Genomic DNA, 19,487 nt, shown 5'->3' with positions numbered 1-19,487 from the left:
TGTACAAATATATACATTAAGTGACCAGTATCAAAATTTAGGCTCCAGAACAGTGAAGCACTTCCGACACAGCTGAGAGGAACTCCTATGCTGATGGATCTCCAGAATAAACATCTGTACCTGCGGGCATGAAACGCAGCCCCCCCGAGAAAAAGGGGGTCAGTACGATATATGTACTGAGTATGTAAAGCATAACACATCATAACTGAGATCATAACTGAAATAGGGATGCAGGGGATAAGTATAACAATTAACAATTTACTGTACCTTCACCTTAGGACACGTGATCCTATACACCATCATATACTGTGCCCGGCCCTCTAGTGAACTCAGTGTCATTATCATTACTTCATAATCACAAATCATCGTGTCATAATGCATTTCATTTCATCATATCATCGTATACAGTATCATACCATCGTATACGGTATCATACCATCGTATACGGTATCATCTTATCATGTATATCATCATATTATACCCGATTCACTATGGGGCTCAGGGTCACAATGTATTGCTTTAATCTCATATGCATGCCTACATAAAGTATCCGGCCCTTTAGTGAGGGACTCGGTGAATGGAGTGGTGTACGTCTATAGCGTACCATCATAATATACATATGTACCCGGCCCTCTAAGGAGGGACTCGGTGTTCCTTCCTTATTTCACCACATATACTATCATATTACAGCCGACCCGGGACTCGGTGAATAATCGTATCGTCATAACATATAACATATATCACACCTCACGTACGGCATCGTCTCCTCGTGCGTGGAACTATACACATCCGGCCTGGGACGCGGTGAAAGAAGCAGTAACACTGTGCACGATAACATATCCCGGCCCATCATGGGACTCGAGGAAGGATGGGTTACAGTATGCACGAGTAGAGTAGTGAGAAACCATATGCAACTAAGTCATTATCTAAGACTCGATGAAACAGTCAAGTAAACCGTCACCTGAAGACTGGGGGAGTAATTATCCGAGGTATCCCTTTAGATGTCCTTAGGGCTTATATCAGTTGGGGCTTCAGGGATCACAAACATGCATCAAAATAATGCCACATAATTTATGCAATCAGAAATATAGTCTATGCAATCAGAAACACAATTTATCTAGTCAAAGACTCAACTCATGCAATCAACGGCATTTATCATTTCAGAGCCTCTAAAAAGAGGAGCTAGTACCTATACTTACTATTCATTATATAGCAGGCTCGAGAATAGTAGTTTGACTACTTTCAGACTCTTGATGTTCAGGAGTGACTACAAGTCACGAGTTACAATCAGAGCTCATAAATGGAATTACCTCTAAACCTATATCATATACCATTTCACTTAAAGTTAAGCCATTCCAAAGGAAAGAAGAAATAGGCTTTACATGTACTAGTTTTCATCACATAGAAGACAAAAAGGCTATGACTCAGCTATTGCAGAAGTTCTAATATCCAGAAGTAAATGAGAGTATCGACTCATACTCAGGGCTTTACGAATGGATTGAATCCCAAATATCATATACATATCATTTATAGCCTATATCTAAGACATGCCAAAAGAAAAGAAGAATAGCTCTACATATCTATTCCAAAAACACGCCAAAGGAAAGCTTCACATACCTTGTATGGACTTCTCTTAATCACGTCCACATCGTTGTCCTCGAAACCTATTTAACATGGAAGTAATGTAAGTATTAACAACCTTGGACTTTTCAGCAACTTAGACTACCCACGAGTATTCATAACATTCATCCCTTCGCTCGCCTTCTCGACTAGTTCCTTAACTAGTTAGGATGTTAACGAAAATCGGGCAGCACCTCCCCTATAATGTGCCCTATCTGAATTCCCAAACATATCCTTAGAACCTGAAGCCAACCAACAATGCAACCAGCAGACCATACATATACATATTACGACCAAAATTACACAATATAAACCCCCAACAATTCACTCGAAACTAAGATACCAAAACTAGAGTTTTTAATCTTTCTTTCGCGAATTCTTTAATTGCAATGCGGAGGGTCATGTGGCTGCAACCAGAAGCCCCAACACCTCATTTAGATAAATTTTAGACCCTGGAACACGCCACAACACAACCAGCAGCTGCCCCCACGCGCACAACACCTTATTTCGACAATATCTTAACTATAGAGATTCTAAATTCGTTTATTTCGAACGCCGAAATTTTCAAACCTTTTCCCCAACTTCCAGCAGCTCCTAAGGTGTGTAATACACCATAATTTAACATCATAAACTTCAAATTAGAGGGGAAGAACTTACCTTTCCCGAAATTGACTAAAACTTGCCGAAATCGCGCCTCGGAATTTTATTTACGTGCTGAATCGTTGTGGCAGCTTGCTGTCTGATTTTTGCTGCACAAAATCCTAATTTTATACTACTAATACTTCCATATCATTTTATTATACGCTAATTAATTAATTTACGGAATGAAAATGGGACTTACCTTATTTTTCTCCCAAAGCCGTCACAATTTTCTCTCCTTAGCTTTAGGGTTTTTTTGTTCACGTTGCTGCTGGAAATTTTGATGAACAAGCTGAAGTTTGAGATACATATCACTTATATGGGTGGTCCCAAGGGGTGAAACGTGTCAGCCCCTAAGGATGACACGTGTCAAGCCATGATTGGCCACCGCATCATGCTGCCAATTAGGGGCTGCCACGTGGCAGCGGGGTCCACCTCCCCCAAGCAGCTGCATCACCTACTTGACCCTAAGTAGGTGCATCACCTGCTTGCTTGAGGTGCTGCCACGTGTCGCTCCTCCATTGTCTTCCACGCATCGTCTTTTTCCCTTCCTCACGGGTTCGTAATCTCGTCTTACTTTAAGAGCTCATGTAATCCGAACTACGTAAGCTTGGTATATCCTTAAGAACCTTAAGTGTATAAGACTCTTAACTTAGTGTCTTACGTAGGTAAATCGAGTCCTACGACTCATTTCTTAGCCTCCAACTCTTTACGGATTCTTATGACTCTATCTCCAACCTCCCTTCTCACGAGGTATCACAATCTTCTTTCCTTAGAGTTGTTTGATAGTGTCGTAGCTTATCCGGCTCACATGATAATGTCTAAGGAACTTAAGAAGACGTTCCGAGCTCAAGAGTGCGGGGTGTAACATCCTTCCCCCCTTTAGAACATTCGTCCCCGAATGTTGAATAAAACTTTCCTTAAGACTTTATACGGATCATAGGGAGATGCCTTTCTGCTGGAATGGCATACATTTTCGTCCAAGTAATTAATATACGAGTTCCAAGACTGGAGCTATCCATAGACATCGGGAATAGGTATGGACACTTGTGTTTCATGTCCTTTTCAATCTCCCAGTTTATGTCTTCACGATTCTTATTCCGCCATAGTACCTTGACGGAAGCTATGTCCTTAGTTCACAACCTGTTTAATCTGCTAATCCCGGATGGAGATAGGTTGCCCCTCATAGGATAACTCCCTGTTACGTGGACCTCCTCCACGGGAAATATTCTGGGAGTGTCGTTCCCATTCTTGTGGAGCATTGATCTGTGAAAACTGAATGTATTGTTTCAAATCGGACGGTAGGTCCCACTCATAGGCAGCTTTATCTATTCTAAAAATGCTCTGCGAAGGATCAATGTATCCCCTTCTTGCTGACTTTAGGCTGCTAATCGATATCTTGTTCCGGAATAAGCTTTACTTCATCAATAATTTAGTGGGTCACATCTGGGCCTATCCCTTAATCGAAGGGCAAAATGTCATACTAAGATTTATCTGGGTTCCTCAATCCCTTTCGAAATGATTTCCAGCAGTTAGCTGTAAATTGAACTTTTCTATCTGAGATAATAGATGTGGGGACTCCGTGAAATCTTATTGTTTCCCTACTATGTCATTTCGCAGAACCCTCAAGTCAACAACCAAGTCAACATCCACAACCAAACGTTTAAGTGCTATATCAAAGTTAGCCAAGGCAAAATTCAAGAATATTTCAAAACAGCCCGCACACTATTCTGAATCAGCCCACAAATTACGACATTCCATAATATTTAACATAATGACTACGAAGTAATAAAGTTACTCTTAATAATTTGTAGCCATAACACTTCATGGGATTACCTTATAATAGTCCAACAATTACAACAACACTAGAGCCTTAATTATAACTTTAAATATCAAATTCCTTCACTTTCATTATACAATCAATGACAACAACAACCACAACATTAATCAAAATTAATCCATTATTTTTAGATTAGAACAACCCCAACACGGCCCAGATGAAAATTTAACATGAACATATACAATCCCTTCACTTTTAATACATAATCCATAACAATAATAGCAATAACAACAATTAACCCAATCTAATTTAAGCAACTCCAATACTATCCATTTCAACACCAACACTAATCACGGAGTTTTCTCACTTAAAATTCCATTTAATTCCTTTATCCTCATTACATAATCCATAACAACAACAAGTAAAATATTAATTAAAATTGATTCACCATTTCTAAACACAAATAGCCCCTACACGGCTTCAACAACATTCCAATGCCAACATACATAATTTCATACCTCCAATTCACGTTTACACATTCACAACATGTCTAAACTTGATCAAACGTGTAAAAAGATGATCAAACCTTACCTTAACAAGTTGGCTCCTTCGATTGGCTGAAACTTGACGACTTCAATTAATTCAATCTTGCTGCCCCTAGGATCAATCCCACATTGCTAAGGACCTTCTAAAGGGTTGAATTACCTTAGGTATTTAAAGGTGAAAAGAAAAGAAAGGCTGGTCGTGCTTGGTGGAGCTGCCATGGCCGTGACTCTCCCTCTTTTCTTCTTCACTTAAGGAAGTTGAGAGCCTCTTTCTCTCTAAGTCTAAGTTGAAGAAGAATGGGATAAAATGAGCTTATTAATCATTAATATATATATATATATATATATATGTAGTTGACATGTGTCCATGTGGTTGGCATATGTCCATTGTGGATATGTGTCCCTCCAAAAGCCACACACCAATCAGCTTCTGCCACATTTCTTGGTGGGGCCAACTTAGTGGTCTAATTATCTTAATTAATCCCTAATTCCCACTTAATAATCTAGACCAAATAAAATTTATAACCAATTCGTGTATTAATTAAAATCGGGAATAAAAATCTCTATCTCGCATTCCAAAATAATCTTGTACATTGCTTTAAGAAAGTAGGTGCATTACCTCCTTAATTCCTGCCACAAGTTTGTAAGTAGCTGCATCACCTACTTGCCTTTTTTTACTTAAATGCAGTCCACACATTCTAAGTAGGTGCATTACCTACTTGTTCGTTTTAGTAGGTTAGCAGTTAGTCTTACCTTAAGAACTTGTGTGATCCTTGATACTTAAGCTAGATGTATACTCAAGTAGCTTAATTATATAATACATCCAAACCAATAGCTTAAGAAAGTAGGTCGATTATTGTGATAAATTATTTGGCCTCGAACCCCTTTCAAACCTATTTTAAACCATCACTACTTCACATAGAACTAGTCTATGCAAGATATGGGGCGTTACATCCTCCCTTCCTTAGGATCCTTTGATAACTTCATGGATAACATGGATCACGTGGTAGCTTTAGAGAAGCTTAAAAATGTTCCAATGTACAAAAGTACAAGATATAAAATGCATTTAGATGAAAATTTCATTAGCGAGGTTAGTTCTGGAATGTCGAGTTTTCTCTAGAATGACCTTTCGTTTGCTTTCTGAGGTTTTTGGTCTAATATCGAAGCCCATTGTGGAATTTAGCTAAAAATGATATTTGGGTGTGGAATCCATTTTTAATTAAAATGACATCGTATAAAAATTTTAAATATGTCATTGAATCTGTAATGTCGAATTTGATGGGGTAGCATATCTCTTTTGCGCCCACGGGATTTCGAACCAATTCTGTGCACCCCATCAGAGATTTTGGACTTGGCCAAAATATTGTTGCATCACTTTGCTGGTGCAGGTGACTTTCTTCATCGCGTTCGCGAAGGAGTCTTTACAATCACGAAGGGTCACCTTGCTTGTCATCGCAATTGCTTGCCCCTTTGATGCGATTGCAATGAGGTCTTGACTGAGAGTTGACCCATTTGGTCTTTGTGATCACAAGACCTAATCCACACGATCGAGATGGTCATTTTGTGGGGTTGTCATGATCGCAAAACTTGTCCATGCGATTGCGATTAACAAGTTCATATGGTCTTTTAATTTAGGACCATACGCGGTCAACTAGTGCCTCAAATATTCAAAGAGTGATACTACAGCTAGAGAGCTCAGTTTTAGGCGATTCAAAGTCCCAGAAACCCGAAACCTTTATAGCTTTGTGGTGGATCACTTGGAATTTGTCGGGAGGCTTCAAATGAGGTATTTTTAGTGTTTTAGCTGCTGAAATAGTGGGTTTTGAGCTTAAATTCTAGAAATTATTATATGTGTCATTTGGGACTATTTTAGGCCCCGAATTGTGTGCCATTTTGGAACACAAGTTTAGGGTGGTAAATGGGATCTTTTCACAGAGTCAATTCTGGAATTTTTGGAGCGAGTCCTACATTCTGTTTTTGACTCCAAAGTTGGATATTAAGTTGGGACGACATTCACCATTTAGGACGTTAGTTTTTATTTCTTTTAGATCGCTTTGGGATTATAATAAAAAATGAACTTAGGAGGGATAGGGATAGATAGGCCCTTCGAAAATGATGTAAGGTAACCCGAGCAGAAAATGACAAAACACTATGTATTTTTGTCTCCTGATTAATAAGTCGGGTGTTGATTCGAAGAAAATAAGAATGTAAATATTTATAATCCTATCAACTTCTAAATATTGTTTATATATATATAAAGAGAGCGAGAGAGAGAGAGAGGGGGGGGGTAGTTTAATGTTCTTTTTTTTAAAAAAATAATAATAATAATAAAAACTTAATGATTTTTAGGCATCACTAATTTTATTTGAAGTTTCACCCAAATTATATTTATTACATATTACATACCCATATCTACGTTTATCCATTATTTTATTTAGTCATTTATTTATTTTCTTTTATATGGTATATATAAATAAAGTGACGAGTTCTAATATTCGACATTCATATTAGTTAACAAAATTTAGGTAAGCTTATTTATTCATATGACTTTAAACATACATCTATATTTTAATATATAAAATTTTCATACATTTCAAGCATATTTATATACTATTTATTTTTATCGTACGATAAATATATTACTATTAATTTTGTTCCATTCATATTATAGATCTATATATGACAGACCTTGAATTTTTCCTCTTTCTTTCTCAAATTAATAAATATTTTCTTATCGTCATTTTCTAAAGCAAATAAATGAATAAAATATCCCTAATCATTTTTCTAAAACTGAATTTAAGGACTATCTTCGGATAGGCCCTGAGGGATGCTTAACGCCTTCCCCTTGAGGAACCAAAACCCTTACCTAGAATTTCAATGGTTTCGCAAATCAAACCAGAGTTTACATTTACATTTTCTAAAAATGGTTTTCGTGATATTTTCCTTAAAATTTGGTGGCGACTCTAAACTATTTTCAAAATTAGAGATATAGCCATTTTATGTTGCAAACTATTTTGACCAGTTTTAAAATAGAGTGCGACAGTGGTGAATGATGTCGATGATTTGCGATATACAGTGGAGAATAATTGTGATGATTGTCAATAGTGATTGGTGGCTGTTGTGGTAATGGTGGTTAGGGATGATGATTATAAATGGTGGCTAGTAATAGTTGTGGCTGAATATGGTATTTGTGGATGTTGGGCAACGGTGGTGATAGTTGCTAATGGTGGGTGATGGCAATAATGGTAAAACTGATGTTAATCATTTAGATGTATTAAACTATTAAGTGATTGAAATATAAAAAAAAATAGATGCACTTAATAAAGATATATGTTATTCTTATAAGTTATTTTGATATTTGTCCAACTTCATGTGTTTTTCATTAAGAAATAAAAAGAAGAGTATATCCACTCAAACAATTAGAAATGAAATTACTTCAATTAAATCAATAATATTCATTTAAGAATAATGACCTCATAGTCAATGAAGCAAAATGAAAATAATGAGAAATCACAGTTAGAAGCTAGAAGTCACACATAAGGGTAAATATGACTTGGTGATCAACAAAGCGGAATGGAAATCATGTTCAAATTCCATTCTTTGCTCCTAAGGGTATGACATGAAGATTACGGTCAAGAAACACCAATCTCTTGATGAACAAGCTTACAACATTACACGTGCTAGTAAAAAATAATAGGTACCAAGTGAAATAATTGAAGTACCAACCAAACTGATCGAACACCACCCATATCAATTAAAAAGAACAACAAGCATAAACCTACCTACATGCATGCAAACAAAAATGATAAATTAAATAAAAGGTATAGAGTGAGATTATTTGAGCTCTTCTTGCAGTCCAGAAATGGAGAAACAATAGAGATGAAGAAGAGAAGATGAAGAGAAGAAGAGAAGAGAGAAGATTTATTTTTTGGGGCTCAACAGTGAAATGCCCTAATTGTATATCTGTACATAGTTGCTCTTATACATATATAGAGCATTATCCTATCTTAACTAACTAACTAATTGGTTAGTTAGTTCTAACTGTGTATTAAGCAAAATGACTATACTGCCCTTACTTCTAACTAATTTCCTAACTCCTTTAACAACCTTCTTTACATCTCAACACTCCCCTTCAAGCTAGGAGGTGTAAAAATATTCAAGACTCCTAGCTTGGATAGAAGGTGCTCATGTTGAGCTCTAGGCAGTCCTTTTGTCAGTATATCAGCTGGTTGTTCTTGGGTTGATAGGTAGTCAACTTTGATCATGCCTTGTTGTAATCTTTCTCTGATGAAATGACAATCTATCTCTATGTGTTTTGTTCTTTCGTGATAAACTGGATTGGCTGTAATTTGAATGGCAGCTTTGCTATCACTATAAATCTGTGCTGGAACTTTCATATCAGCCTCAACTTCCTTCAACATTCCCAGCAGCCATACAAGTTTTGCAATAGTAGAAGCCATGCTTCTATATTCAGCCTCAGTTGAACTTCTAGACACTGTGGTTTGCTTCTTGGCTTTCCAAGATATTAGTGATTTTCCCATTTTGATTAAGTAGCCTGTGACTGATTTTCTGGTGAGTGCACATGCTGCCCAATCTGCATCACAAAAAGCTGTAATTTGGTTATCTGATTTACTGGATAGCAAAATGCCTTGTCCAGGTTGTCTCTTCAAATACTTGACTACTCTTAGGGCTGCCTCCATGTGGGACTTCTTTGGCTGGTTCAAGAACTGGCTTAATGTTTGAGTACTGAATGCTATATCTGGCCTTGTCATATTGAGGTACAGCAGTTTACCTATGAGTTTTTGATAAGCTGTCTGATCTATTAGAGGATCATGTGGCTCCTTTTGCTTTTGGTTCACATGGTCATCATAGAGTTTTGATGTGAGCTTGATGTTGGCATCTATTGGTGTTGTTACTGGCTTAACTGTAGTCATCCCCACTTCTGCTATCAGATCAAGGGTGTACTTCCTCTGATGCATGAGTATTCCTGCTGTGGACCTTGAAAATTCAATCCCCAGAAAGTATTTGAGCTCCCCTAAGTCCTTCATCTTGAATGCACTTTGTAGAGCTTTCTTTTTCTCTTCTATCAACTTTAAACTGCTGCCAGTGACTAACATGTCATCTACTTATACAAGCACAATGACAATACCTTCTGCTGACTTGTTGATGAATAGGGAGTAATCATGTTGGCTTTGTTTAAATTTGAGAGAAATCAGGGCCTCAGTAAGTTTGTGGTTCCACTGCCTTGGAGCTTGTTTGAGTCCATAGAGGGACTTTGTTAGTCTACATACCTTCTCCTCTTGACTTACAAAGCCCTGAGGTAGCTGCATATATATTTCATCCTCTAGGTCTCCATGTAGAAATGCATTGAAGACATCCATTTGATGGATGTGCCACTGCTTTGAAGCTACAATGGCAAGGACAGCCCTGACAGTCACCATCTTCACAACAGGAGAGAAGGTTTCTGTGTAATCAATCCCTTCTTGTTGGCTGTATCCTTTAGCTACTAGCCTGGCTTTGAACCTCTCTATTTCACCTGTGGATTTGTATTTAACCTTGTAGATCCATTTGCAGCCAATAGGTTTCTTCCCTACAGGTAAGGAAGTGACCTCCCAGGTATTGTTGCTTTCTAAGGCTTGGATATCTGTCTGCATAGCTTCAACCCATCTTGGGTCTTTGACTGCTTCAGCATAGCTGGTAGGTTCTATCACAGTGGATGTAGCAGCAATAAAACACTGATGAGAAGGAGAAAGATGAGAGTAGCTTACATAGTTGGATAGAGGATATGGAACATCTTGGTGAGCATTCAGAGAGACAAAATCCTTCAGCCATATGGGAGGATGTTTAGACCTGACAGATCTTCTGGTAAGAGGTTGCCCAGACATACTAGGACCACTTGCATCAGTGTGAGTTTGAGGTTGCCCAGACATACCAGGACCACTTGCATCAGTGTGAGGTTGAGTTGACACACAGTCTTGCTCACCAGCCTCTGGATGGCCATATGCAGCCTCATCTGGTATTACAGATGGAGCAGGACCTGAGCTTATGGATGGGGATAGTTGAAGCTGTGGAGTTATTTCAGCAAGACCTTGTAGATTATCAACAAACAACTTATGTGTTGTAGAGTGATCATACTTGGCAAAAGGAAATATGGCTTCTCTAAAGTGAACATCCCTGCTGACAAAGAATGTGTTATTTTGCAAGTCAAACAAAATATAGCCTTTCTGTACTTCAGAGTAGCCCATGTGCACAGCTGACTTTGATCTTGGCATGAGCTTATCATGTTCAATGAGATTCTTGGCTAGGGCTAGACAGCCAATGGTTCTCAAATGAGTCAAACCAGGTTTTCTGCCATATACTCTTTCATAGGGAGATTGGAACTCAAGTACACTACTAGGAAGTCTATTGATCAGGTAAACAGCAGCTAGTACACAATGGCCCCAAAATTTGATAGGTATTTTTGCTTGAAATCTGATGGCTCTGGTCACTTCTAGTAGGTGTCTGTGTTTCCTCTCAGCCACCCCATTTTGTTGAGGAGTGTATGGACAGGACCTTTGATGTATGATACCCAATGATTTGAACATATTAGCACATACTAAGTTCACAAACTCAGTACCATTATCAGACCTTAAGACCTTAATAACCTTGCCAAACTGATTTTGAGTATACTGCAGGAAACGTTTAAGAGACACACACACATCTGATTTGTGTTTAAGTAAGAATACCCAAGTCATTCTTGAAAAATCATCAACTATTGTAAGGAAATACTTGTTGCCATCAAATGTAGCAGTATTATAAGGTCCCCAAACATCAACATGTACCAGATCAAAGCAACTACTGCTTTTGATGATACTAGAAGGAAATACAAGTCTAGTTTGTTTTGCAAATGGACATACTAAGCATTCAGACACCTTACACATACTAACTTTATTCATAGTGAACATCTTAGCTAGTACAGCTGAAGACACATGTCCTGGCCTTTTATGCCATAGTTCCATATCTGTTTCCTTGTCTGTTGAATATGCAGCATCAACGGAGTATGCAGACTCCTTGGGATTACTTGCATCACCTTGAGTTAATTGGCTCCATAGTAGATATAGGCCCCCTTCTTCTTTACCAACTTCCTTCACCTTCCCAGTGTAGAGTTCCTGGAAAACACAGAAGTCAGGGAAGAAGGAGACAGAGCAGCCTAATTCCTTGGTTATCTTGCTGACAGACATCAAGTTATACTTGAACTCTGGAATATGAAACACATTAGTAATCATACTTCTAGATGGTAGGCTACAAGAACCAATATGAGTTACTTTAGTGGTACCACCATTTGGTAGACACACATCCTTAGGAGTGTTAAGTTGAAGTACAGACTCCTTTAGTAGCATCTCCAGTTTAGACACCATATGGTTTGTTGCACCTGTATCCACAATCCACACTTCACTTTTTTCAGTTACAAATAGGGCCTTACCTGCATTATTTTCCTTATTGCAATCAGGTGCATTGGCCCTTGAACCAGACTGTTGATTCATCATCATAAGAATTTGTTCATATTGATCTTTTGTAAATGTACAGCCTTGGAGTAGTTGTTTGACCTCTCTCTCAACTGCCTTGTTTGAAGTAGAAATTGGTGATTTGTCTGTAGTGTTCTGCACTGTGCTATTTCTGCCCTACAATGCTTCATCAGTCACATTTGTGTTCAAGCCATAAGAGAAGTTAGCCTGACTTGACTGGTGATTCGTATGGCAATTGGTATCTACATGAACCATGTTTGCACTCTGAACCTTCCTTTTGGACTTGAAATCTGGGGGGTACCCCACCACCTTGTAGCAGGTCTCTTTGGTGTGGCCCCTACACTTACAAAAATCACAGATTAATGATGTATTTTTCTTGAACCTATTGTTAATACCTGAACTGTTGCCAACTCTAGAGTACATAGCTACTGAATCAGAAGATGATGCATACAGCCCCAAATTGTTGATTCCTGTAACTACAGCCTTTTGACTCTCATCTCCTACTATCATAGCATACGCTTGATTGACAGTAGGTAAGGGATCTATCATGAGAATCTGACTCCTAGCTTGATGATATGTGTCATTCAGCCCCATTAGAAACTGATACAACTTTTGTCTATTCATATGCGCTACAAAGCCTCTGGATTTCTCATAATTGCAGCAAGGCGAGGGCACTAACACTTCAAACTCATCCCACAATGCTTTCAGCCTTGTATAATATGCTGATATAGAAGTTGTTCCTTGTTGCAATGTAGCTATTTCTTTATGTAGGCTATAAGTTCTTGATCCATCAACTCTGTCGAACCTCTCTTGCAGATCAGTCCACACATTTGAAGCATTTGATGCAAATGCGATTCCACTCAACAAACTCTTCGAGACTGAATTCATAAGCCATGACAACACAATTGCATTTGCTCTTTCCCATTGGCCCCACAGTTCTTCAACATACATTTCTTTTCTACACGTTCCATCCACAAGCCCTAACTTGTTTCTACCTAACAGTGCTAATTTGATCGATCGATTCCACAGGGTGTAGTTTTCAACACCTTGTAACTGAAACGAGATGATACTTATACCACTCACATCCGTGGGACTAAGGAAGAGAGGATGATTATAGTCGATACCTTGTCCATTGTTACCTGCTGAGTTTGCTGAACTTGGTATACCCACTCGTTGCGCTGAATCTACGGCTTCACCTGTCATTTCTTCAACCTTTTTTTGAGCTCTTTGTTGCGGAAGTCAGTGTTTGTTGCAGATTTAGCTTCGACGGAGCTTAGATCTACAATCTACGAGCTAATCGCTTTGATCGATTCTTTGACTCTGACCTTCGAGTCTTTGAATCAGCTATGTGCACTCATTACAGAGACCATGCTCTGATACCATGAGATTATTTGAGCTCTTCTTGCAGTCCAGAAATGGAGAAACAATAGAGATGAAGAAGAGAAGATGAAGAGAAGAAGAGAAGAAGAGAAGAGAGAAGATTTATTTTTTGGGGCTCAACAGTGAAAATGCCCTAATTGTATATCTGTACATAGTTGCTCTTATACATATATAGAGCATTATCCTATCTTAACTAACTAACTAATTGGTTAGTTAGTTCTAACTGTGTATTAAGCAAAATGACTATACTGCCCTTACTTCTAACTAATTTCCTAACTCCTTTAACAACCTTCTTTACATCTCAACATAGAGAGATAGAGAGACTTACTGGACTTCAAATAACAATTGATGTGACTTCCATAATTTGAAAGATCAAAAGCAATTTCCATCCCTGAATTTCCAGATCCAACAACCAATACTTTTTTATCTTCATACTTTTCTCCTGATTTATTTTCACTAGAATGGATTATTTCTCCTTTGAAATTTTCAAGCCCTACCACTTGTGGAATATATCCTTCATTGTTTCACCGGTCCCTAAAACCAAGAAATTACAAGCATACAATTCCATTTCTCCACTGGTTACATTTCTTGATTTGACATTCCATTTCTTCTCCTGATTGTTGAAAAAGGTTGATTCAACACAAGTTTGGAATTTTGGTTAATTTGATGTTGAAATTCTCAGCATACTCGTCTAAGTATTGAATAAATTCATTTTTAGGCATATACTTTGGTGTTGAAGTTGCATGTGGCATAAAAGGCAATGAACAAAACTCTTTACATAAATGCAAGTGAAGTATATCATAAGTCTTTTTTTCCCACAAATAACAACAACAATCTTCTTTTCCTAACACAATATTTTTTATGTCCAATTTGTTCAAACAAGCTGAAACAGCTATACCTGATTGACCAGCTCCAACAACAAGAACTTCAACTTCTTCCTTTGCAAAATTAACCACTGGATTTTTTCCAGAAATTATAGAGAAGGTTTTTTTCTAGTATGTTGAAAGTAAAATTGCAACAAGATTTCAGGAAAGGGGAATTTATACAATGAGGTATGCATATATGGTCCTCAAAAAGGATAAAAATAAGATTTATTATTTTTTTGCCTTTTTAAAAAGTAATGGGAAACTACAGTTACAAGTAAATGCAGATTGACTTGGAAGTAAGACTTTGTAATTTTGTCATTGAGTGTTATGAATGCATAGTTTCATCTATAATTTGTTTTTATCTGAATACACTATTGCTTGTTGTGTTCATTTTCACGGTTGACTCTCACTATTTCATTTTATATTATGACAATTGTATATGAAGCTTAAAAAAGAAAAAATATTTTTAAAACTTGTGTTCGTTATAAATTATATGTAATAATATTTTTGTAGCTATAAGCACCACAAGTGTAGCCATATCGGCTTAAGAATGGTTAGGGGGATATTTTTCATCAAATTTTTCTCATAAGTAAATTAATAGTTATATACATATGCACATATATATAATCTTGTTTGCTTGCATAATTTTATTGAGTGTAAAAAGTAACTAGTATATGTGAATGTGCGTTGCACAGATATTTTAAAATAGAATAATTTTTAAAATTTAAAAATATCTAATACGAATTATTTTGAGTAATAGAAGTGCATGTCTAATCATATATAATAGGTTGATTTTATATATGTATACACTTAATGCTAACAAAATTTTACTCTAGTCTATGTGCAATGAGGATATGTTCTTCAAAGACACCAAACATTATTCTAACAACTTCTCCTTCTCCTAGTATAATGAAATTAATAGAATATGTGGTGTGTGTTGAATATATATTTGTGCTAATTAATTAAATTTTAAATTCATAGATCAATCTAAAACCTAGTATTAAAAATAATGCCTACTTTTAGCTAAAATCTAAATATAATTTGCAAAGCATGTTGCAACCTCTTTAGCATACTCATCTCTCGTTCAATCCTACAAAATAAAATGATATTCATTTAATCAAATATAATTTCATAAAATAAAGATTCACAAAAAAAATGAATTTCAATTATCAATAAAAAAAATAGTATAATCAAATTATTATATACCACATAAAAATATACTATTTTTAGTGCAAAGAAAAAATTCAGAGATAAAAAAAAGGGTCATCTTCTATTCCGTTGATTTACTATAAGTATCGTCTTTTATTTTATGAATTTTTGGATTTGTTTAGCTTTTATGTTATAGATTTTAGTTTTTAGTAATACGTATAACTTAACATTAGCAGATAATATTAAGATTTAGTTTTAAAATTTTTAAAGTAATTTTATTTAAATAATTAACATTTTTTAATATTAAAATAATGTAATGAATGTCATAAAAAGTGTTTTAAGTTGACTTTCAATCAGTGTTCACTATTCACTTTGAAATTCGATTAATTCAAATTTTCTTTTAAAATTTTTACTTTGGTGTGAAACAATAAAAAAAATAAATTACATGTTAAATCTTATATTTTTCACTGCTACAGTCAACTCCAACATCCAAAATTCAACTACTACAAAAACTTAAAATAAAAATAATGCATATTTTATGATCCAAGAAAATCTACTTAATATGATAAAAAGGAAAACAAACACTAACAAATTAAATATATCGCACTAATAATATGAGACCCTAATGACTATAGATCGAACCTATCCAATTTTTACAGTACGATGGTTGACTGTTCACAAGACCTTTTAGATATTGTGATTTTCGCTGAAATAACAGATTTTATGAGTACACATTTAATTATCCGTAAGGAGAGAACGAGAAAAGTGGGTGTAGTGGTGATTTTTAAGTCTTCTTCTATGATTAAAAACTGTAAGTCAAACTTAAAATTGCTCCATTTTTTATTAATGTCCTATTTTTCTATTAAAGAAGTTAAAATAATTTATACTTTTTAGTTTCTGTCCTTTGGATAAAATCAATTGTGTTCTAAATTATTAGAATTTTGTCCACAACGTTATTTTTTCGTGCAATATATTTTGTTAATTTCAAAATTATTACTTGTTTTGTTTTTTGATTTTTATCTTTTTTTATTATTATTTTACCTACGTATTTTTAACTATCCCTTTATTAATGTTTTCTTCGCCTTCTTCTCTTCTTGTTTTCGTTAATTGTTTTAATTTTTAATGTTATTTTTTTCTGGGCATTTTTTTAATTTATTTTCTGACCAAATAGTTAATTTAAAAATTTATGGATTTCCTTTTTTTGTTTGAGCGTTGTTTTTATAATGGCCAAGTGTCTTGATATTAGGCTGCCACTTGGAAGGGAATAACTATTTTTAAAGTTTATTTTTTTCTAAATTCGTCATTACTAAGTATAATAATATTTTCCCCACGATTTTTACATATTGTTGTTCCATTATCTATTAACTTTATGCCATTGGTCAAATAAGTTAATCAATGAATAACATTAATTATATTTGTTATTAACTTTATATACTTTCGGTATTATGATAACATAATTAATTTTAAATTTACCAATGAATAGCATCATATTATATCAAAATTGCAAGGGGCATTCTATTATAATGCTAAAGAAGATTAATTTAAAATTGACCAATGAATAGCATCATATTGTATCAAAATTGCAAGGGGCATTCCATTATAATGATAAAGAAGATAAAAACTTTTGATGAAAGACATGAGATAGTCTGCTTATTGAGTAATTTCAAGATTTAACTTATCATAAAATGATATTATAAAGTCTTTAACATATTTAGCATCTCGACATGTATTTAATAAAATACTGTTGAAAACAAATCAATATAAGCTTAGTTCATTATATTATTTAAATTTTTCAATAATAATTTTTAGAATTATTTATTTTATTTATTTATTTTTCAAATGAATCAAAATCATAAATGTGCTTACACAATCCCTATTATCCTCTTGTCAACATTTGTTTACTATAATATTTTTAAAATATTTTTTTTCATTTAGTGTTTTACCTTAATTCAAATAATAACGATTTTGAATATTTATATTTTTGTTTTCAATATGATATATTTAATTTTAGTTTTAATTATTGATATTAGCAACATATGAATTTAAATTATATATTTTCTTATTAAGATTTCCAGTTATAGTACACCACCACAATCTGCATATAAAATGTAAATATTAAAATTGATAAAGTTTTTGTAAAACGAAGATATGAAAATTAAAGTAAATTCACGATTAGGATTAATGATAAATACAAAAAGAGAAGAACAAAAAGCTTAGCATTATGATATCTAATTATAATAACCTTCAATAAATAATTATACTCATGATTCACCTTGCAAGTCATTTCAATTTTCTCCGGCTAGCCATCACATTCACCTATCAAAGAAAATACTCATCATCATCTCAGAATTCAAAGAAATTTTAAAAGAAAAATCAACAATTTGTTGAATTACTAAGGCTACGGAGGCCAGAAAAAAGTCTCAAAGGAAAGTGAATATAAACTCACCAACATCAGAATATACTGCGTCATTATTAAATATTTAGTCCAAAAGAAAAAAAAACAATTATCAAATCATCAAAATTGAAAATATAGACACTCTTTTTGGCTGATGCCTTCGAAATTATGATGCAGTGCAAGTGAAAGTATATATGATTTCTTCTTGGTGCATGAAGAGGACATGGTGAGGAAATAGAGAGAGTTTAGTTATGAGGGAAGCCGGAAGTAGGAGCAGTTGGTTTTTTAAAATTTTAAAAAATCTCAAAAAAATGGTAGTTATTAATTTTATCTTAAAAATTGCTATTATACATTTTAATGATTATGGCTGCAAACAAATGTGAGAGGAAGTCTTTTTTTTTTTTTAATGATTCTGCCCTTTTAATTATACTAGTATACGTACCTACGCGTTGCACGATTAGTAGATAAATGTAATCGTAAATATTGATTTATAGAAAATTTTAAAATTTAATTTATTATAAAATAATATTGTAAAGTTTATTTGAGAGAATGTTAACATATAGCACCTTGATATCTTATAATAGAATATTTATGTAAATAAATCAATATATAAGCTTAGTTCATTGTCCAAATTTGACAAAAATATTTTTTTAACATTATTAAACTTATTTATTTTTAAATTATTCATAATCATAAATAATACTCTCACCCTATCCATATTATCCTCTTGTTAGAATAATACAAATATAAGAAAATTTAATATTTAGATTAAATAAAATATAAATAAAAAATTCTATTATTATGATAATGCTAAGCAAAAAAACAAGAAGTTTTAATCACCTAAAATCAAACTGTAGGCATGTTATTCAATTTTTTAAATTTCGTCTTTCAATTTTTCTAATAGTCATATATCAATATTAATTTTTTTTATATATAATTGACGTATAAATAACATTGTCTACGAATGAAATTGTGCCAACATGAGATGTGATCAATATGTTTTCTCTCAAATTATTAGGATGATTTTGGAATATAAATTCATAATTAATATATAGATAGAGAAATAGAGCGTGTAAAGGGTGGGGAAAAAACTGTGTCACGACCCAATTCATCGGGGCGTGTGGGCACCTACTCTAACACCTTGATAGGAGAACCTTACAGAAATAACATGCAGAAGTTTAACAATTTCCAAATACCAACCAAAAAAGTCAGGAATACACCATAATTAAAAATTTTAAAACTCTAAATTTTATTACTAGAAACATACTAACACCCCAAGGATACTAGTCTAAACAGGTACAAGATCTTCTAAAGATACAAAGTATAAATAAGGTAATGATATAGCTCCCACCATAAGGAAGGAAGAGTAGAAGCTATGGGAGAATCATCTTCGTCATTACCTAAGAAACATCACTAACCCTACAACCAAACTATGCCAACTGGCATAACAAGAGTAGTATCAGACAAGCAACACGTACTGGTAGGCATCATCGGTCAACCTGATACCCACCGTATAATATAAATAAATTAACAAGAAGAAGACATACTCTAAATAAAATATACTCATCAAACCTTTATACACAAACTATTATCATTCCCATTAACCTC

The 19,487-nt window shown here is 34.5% G+C and overlaps 1 pseudogene; it reads right to left on the bottom strand.

Annotated features, from left to right (window-relative positions):
- The window catches only part of LOC129894716 (probable indole-3-pyruvate monooxygenase YUCCA10), a 34,176-nt pseudogene extending 19,303 nt beyond the window's left edge, over positions 1–14,873 (bottom strand).
- Between the last annotated feature and the right edge of the window lie 4,614 nt (positions 14,874–19,487).

Source organism: Solanum dulcamara, chromosome 7 (genome assembly GCF_947179165.1).
Source record: "Solanum dulcamara chromosome 7, daSolDulc1.2, whole genome shotgun sequence".
NCBI lineage: Eukaryota > Viridiplantae > Streptophyta > Magnoliopsida > Solanales > Solanaceae > Solanum > Solanum dulcamara.
The sequence above is the reverse complement of the archived record's forward strand: the minus strand, read 5'-3'. Positions and strand labels throughout refer to the sequence as shown.